This window comes from Myotis davidii, unplaced genomic scaffold (genome assembly GCF_000327345.1).
Source record: "Myotis davidii unplaced genomic scaffold, ASM32734v1 scaffold123, whole genome shotgun sequence".
NCBI lineage: Eukaryota > Metazoa > Chordata > Mammalia > Chiroptera > Vespertilionidae > Myotis > Myotis davidii.
Window position 1 is genome coordinate 3,177,690 of NW_006295391.1, and position 5,545 is coordinate 3,183,234.

At 39.9% G+C, this 5,545-nt stretch overlaps 1 protein-coding gene across 4 annotated transcripts in view; it reads left to right on the plus strand.

Annotated features, from left to right (window-relative positions):
- Nucleotides 1-5,545, plus strand: part of TBL1XR1 (transducin (beta)-like 1 X-linked receptor 1) — a 171,055-nt gene that overhangs the window by 77,978 nt on the left and 87,532 nt on the right. Inside the window, exon 1 of one of the 4 annotated variants that reach the window (XM_015568010.1) lies at nucleotides 1,318-1,455. The exons of the other annotated variants lie outside the window; for them this stretch is intronic. The gene's annotated coding sequence lies outside the window, so the exon portion shown is untranslated. Of the gene's footprint in view, nucleotides 1-1,317; nucleotides 1,456-5,545 lie in introns of those variants that run through there. 4 annotated transcript variants of the gene reach the window in all.

Genomic DNA, 5,545 nt, shown 5'->3' on the forward strand with positions numbered 1-5,545 from the left:
TGTTGCCGTCCCTGGCGCTCCCAGCTCTGAGGCCGCAGCCGGCTGAAAGCAGGTATCTGGGGTTTGTTTAGCTTCTATAATTAAAACATTGTTGCTTCTGGAGCTCAGAGCTGGGCTGCGGTAGGCGGGGAACCTTGCCTTCCTCCATCACTGGAGTAAGCAAGCCTCTTGCTCCTCTTGCTCGCTTCAGCTGCCTGGCTGCTGGCCGCCATCTTTGTTGGCAGTTAATTTGCATATCACCCTGATTAGCCAATGGGAAGTGTAGCTGAGATACGGTTAGTTACCCTTTTTGTCATTAGATAGGATAGGATATAGGCAAGAACAGATCTTTCAGAGAAAAAATTGGAGTAATTGAAACATAAATGACCTATTTTGTGAATGTGAATGTTCTAGGTACTAACACTCAAGTGACAACCTCAAGATAAGGCACATCTGCACCCATGACTGTCTGAATACATACAGAACGGAGAATATGCAATAGCTTCCTGATACTTTGCTAGCTCTCCTGTTGAAATACAAACCAGTTCTAAGCATTCTACTTGCTATTGCAGCCTGGAGGCACCACTCCTCCTTTTCCCCTCCACTCTGGAGTCCCCTCCCCCTACTCAGACCTTTACTTTTTTTAGTAGCAGTTGTTACCAACTATGTACAACCTAATTCTAAATTCTCCTGGAATTTAAACTGGGAAGGCAAGGGTCTTTATTTACTGACTAGAGGTCTGATGCATGAAATTCTTGCAAGGGCATTGGCCCCCACCGCCACTGCAGCTTTGTCCAGAAGGAAGGACATCGGACTAATTAGCATATTGCGCTTTTATTATAGATCCTAGAGGCCCAGTGCACGAAATTCGTGCAATGGTAGAGTCTCTGGTGATCAGGGCTATTCTGTGGGGCGACCAGCGGGGCAATCAGGGGGCTCCCTCTGGCACTCACCTTGGCCGGCCTGGCACTGCCCACTTGCCAGCCCTGCCCCCCCACCACCAATGGTCGCCTCCCTCTGTGGGGCGACCGTTGGGGCAATGGGGGGGGGCCCTGCTGGCACCCATGTTGGCTGGCCTAGGGCCTGTGGGCTAAGGGCAGCTCCTGCATTGAGTGTCTGCCCCCTGGTCGTCAGTGCATGTCATAGCAACTGGTCATTCTGCCGTTTGGTTGATTTGCATATTAGGCTTTTATTATATAGGATATGTTAGTAAATTTTGTTCTGTTGGTAAAGGGCTAACTTGTAGTATTAACAATGTTTAATAGAGAGGTTAATAAAACATTTTCCCCTTTTTTCTACCTTCCTCTTCTCTTCTGTCTCCTTTCTCTTCACAGTTCTATTTGTTGCAGGATAAATACTACAGTCAAAGAAAAAAGAAAAACCGTACTATGTTAACTTGGCTTTGAGATAAAAGCAGCCTTTAGATTACATTGCTTCCTGGCCTCCTGAAGAAGAATCTGGCTTTATCCTATCTATGTTGGCATTTTCTTGAGTAGTTAATGCATAGCTGATGGAGAGATTTCACTTGTAGTAGGCAGGTCCTTTGTTGTGGGTGCATTCTTTGGTTGTTTTGATATTAGAGATAAGAGATAAGAAAGTTAACATTTTGTTTGATCTGTAATTTTGTCTATAGGTTTATGAGTTTGTTTTAAAAGTTAATTACTAATATATAATTAACGTTTTCATTCCCAGATTTATCTGTGAGTAATATTATGATTTAGGATTGTTAGAAAATGTGAAAACATCTTTTGCAGTTAAACACTTTAGTTTACATTATGGAAGTGATTTTTGTGTCCAGTGGTCATCAATCATATCAGAAAGCTAAAAGATAAGCTCATTTTCTTAGTTTAAAATATGCATAATTACTTTCATTTCTTTTCACCCACTATTTGGTGAACATTGGCAGGTACTGGCAAAATTTATGGCCAACAGTTTTTGTTACTTCATTTGCTCTGGCCAAGAGGATTCATTTCCAGGACCATGCTATTCTGTGCCTTTGTTGTTTCTGTCTTTGTTGGTTGTCTGTTTTCTTTTGTTTTTTTAATACTCCCCATTGCTATTTTTATTATTTCATGATAAATCGTAAACAGTTTATTTAAAATATGTTTTCATTGATTTCAGAGAGGGAAGGAGAGATAGAGAGAGAGAGAGAGAGAGAGAGAGAGAGAGAGAGAGAAAGAAACATTAATGATGAGAGAGAATCATTAATCGGCTGCCTCCTGCACACCCTTTACTGGGACTGAGCCTGCAACTCATGCATATGCCCTTTATCAGAATCAAACTCAGGACCCTTCAGTTCTCAGGGTGACACTCTATCCACTGAGCCATTCTTTTATTTTTTTAATATTAGACTATTTTTTACACTTTTGTTCTCTTTTAAGCCATATAAGTAGTTATAATTAGCTGGTATTTATTGGTATTCTATGAGAAAACATCTTTAGGGATTTCATAGGGTTGCTGCTCTTATTTTTACATCATAGATGTTTTTAAAAATAGCTGGACTGTGTATTCATGTTGTCGAGCCATCTAATATGCCAGTGGTTCCCAACCTTCTGGCCCTTTAAATACAATTCCTCATGTTGTGACCCAACCATAAAATTATTTTCGTTGCTATCTCATAACAGTAATGTTGCTACTGTTATGAATCTTAATGTAAATATCTGATATGCAGGGTGGTCTTAGGCGACTCCTGTGAAAGGGTCGTTTGACCGCCAAAGGGGTCACAACCCACAGGTTGAGAACCACTGTAATATGCCATCTCTGCAGAGAGGAGGACACTAAGGGCTTCCTTGTGGTTATATGGGTATGGCATGACAGAGCTGAGTTTTTAATGAGAGAGGGTAGAAATCCTTTGTTCTGTTTACTTCCACTGTCTATTTTTTTAAAAATATATTTTTATTGATTCAGAGAGGAAGGGAGAGGAAGAGAGAGAATCATTGATTGGCTGCCTCCTGCATGCCCCCCACTGGGGATCAAGCCTGCAACCCAGGCATGTGCCCTTGACTGGAATTGAACCTGAGACCCTTTGGTCCCCAGGCCAACACTCTGTCCACCAAGCCAAACTGGCCAGGGCTCCATTGTCTTTTAAGTATCTGAAAATGGCAGAGAAATACTTAAGTTTTAATGTTCTTTTTTTGATAGAACCTCATTGTTAGATATAGTACCACATAAGAATAATTTTCTTCCCATAGAATGGGTATATAGTTTTAGTAGAGAATGCTTGAATACTTTTTTTTTAAAACTTAGTCTGTTATTTAAAAAAGACTTGTATATATAGATCATTTAACCTAAAAGTTTCCCCCTGGATCTGTAGAAGATTGGGTGGTCTTGGGAATTACTTCATGGCCAAGGAAGTATTGCCTGTTTCCCTTTTGTGTAAGTTTGTGAATAAAGTTTTATTTGAAACAGTAATATACATTCATTTATGTATTGTCTCTGTTTGCTTTTCATTTCAATAGCAGAGTTGAGTATCTGCAACAGAGACCATATGGCCTGCAAAACCAAAAATACTTCCTTGCCATAGTTTTCCAATTCCTAGATCATTGCATAAATGATGGCTGAAAAGTGGGATGGAGTAGTAGGGTTCATCTGGGCTCAGTCAGTGCTTTATTATAATTTGGGTGGTGGGCACAGAGAGGAGTAGTGTTTTGTATTGAAGTAAATCATTACTTAAGAAAGATTGTCTTCTTTCTTTTCATGACCCCTGAAACAGGGATGGGGGTGCGAGCATGAGCCTCTGTTCCCCTGTGTTTGTGTGTCCTGAGTGAATCAGGCAGACCACACAACTTATATTTGCTGGTTTAAATGTTTCATTTTAAATTTGGTGAAAAAGCTAAGTTGAAAACAATTTGGCAGCCCAACTGTTGTGGCTCAGTGATTGAGCATCGATCTATGAACCAGGAGGTCACAGTTCGATTCCTGCTCAGGGCACATGCCTGTGCTGCGTGCTTGATCCCCTGTAGGAAAGGGCATGCAGGAGGCAGCTGATCAATGATTTTCTCTCATCATTGATGTTTCTATATCTCCCTCTCCCTTCCTCTCTGAAATCAATACAATATACACTTGAGTGGCCAGATTATTGTGACCACCTGACATTTGTAGGCAAATGAGCTATAATTTTGCGGTGAAGTTGCTAGAGGGCCAGACCATTATAAATTCTGAATAGCACAACATACCTAAGTATCATTGCTGATCACACAGAACTGAACAGTGCTATGCATCAGGCATGGTGTCAGAGTCCTCGCATCACCTTTCAACATCTCGTGGAGTCAATGCCAAGAAGAATCGCCACAGTATTGAAGGCAAAAGGTGGCCCCATAAAGTACTGATGGGGTGGTCAGAATAATCTGGCCCGGTCATAATAATCTGGCCACTCGGTGTACATCTTGAAAAAAGAACACAACAATTTCGCAGAACAACATCAAGTGAGAATTTAGCATTTTTAAAAATAATTATGAATATGTCATATTTTCTTGTATACTTAGAATGAATTATGTTATAGACAGTCTATCTCTGATTTCTTAAGAGTATGTATTTTTGACAGCAAACATGGTAGTTAAATGAGAAATTTGTTTGAACTTACTGCAGGTAAAGCATTTGTTGGCACTGTCTAAATTATACCAGTTTTAAAAATATGAAGTCAAGGCAACCAGTTTTTAGTTTTTTCATGTTAAAATCTGTAAATAAATACTCTTTTTAAAGACACATAAGAGTATCTTGTTTGAATCTTTCACTAATAGATAGAAATAATAACATTTAAAATTCTGAACCCAACACCTACTTTAATATAAATATGTTTTTTTCTCTTTGTGTCCTTAATACTTCTGAATGACAGTTTTCATTTTATTAATCATCTACTGGTATGTTCTTAGTGTTTAAAAAAAAGTTAAGCTTATCCTTTTCTAATACAAAGTGAAAGTTGAAGATGGCAGAGAAATATGGAAGTTTTTCCGTAGACAGTTTTTCAGTGTAATTGACAGGCTCTCTGCTTCAGTGAGAGGTCAGGTGTGGTAATTGTTACACTGCCATGTTTGGGCACACTCCAAATATGTTATAGTTTAAAAGTAGTATCAGTGATTAATCTTTTCTTTGAGTAGTTATGCTATTGTGTAAACTCCCAAAAGACAAAGTAAGACTGGACACTGTAGTCATAGTAGCACACAGCCCAGGAGAATAGAATGTTAATGGGCAGTTTGTGTCTTGTACAGAAGTGCACAGCCAGAGACCAGTGGTGCTAACATCCAGGCCACCCTCTGTCCACCAAGCCATTGCCCTGGTAGGGGACTGTGTCTTCTCACAGGAAAGGGCTCCTTTTCACTTCTGTGTATTATTCTAAAATGATCGCATTAGAATCCTATGCCAGGCAATGTGTAGCACTTTATAAATTCAGCTCTCATAGCAATTTATTTTACAGATGAAAGAACTGAGGCACAGAGAGGTAACTTTAGTGTTAGATCTTGGTTGTGAGTGAAATCCAAGCTGTGTGGCTGCACAGTTCAGGCTCTGAACCCCCTGTACTGTAACATGGCTTCTCTTTTTTCCTAATGTGTCTTACTGGAGTCCACGT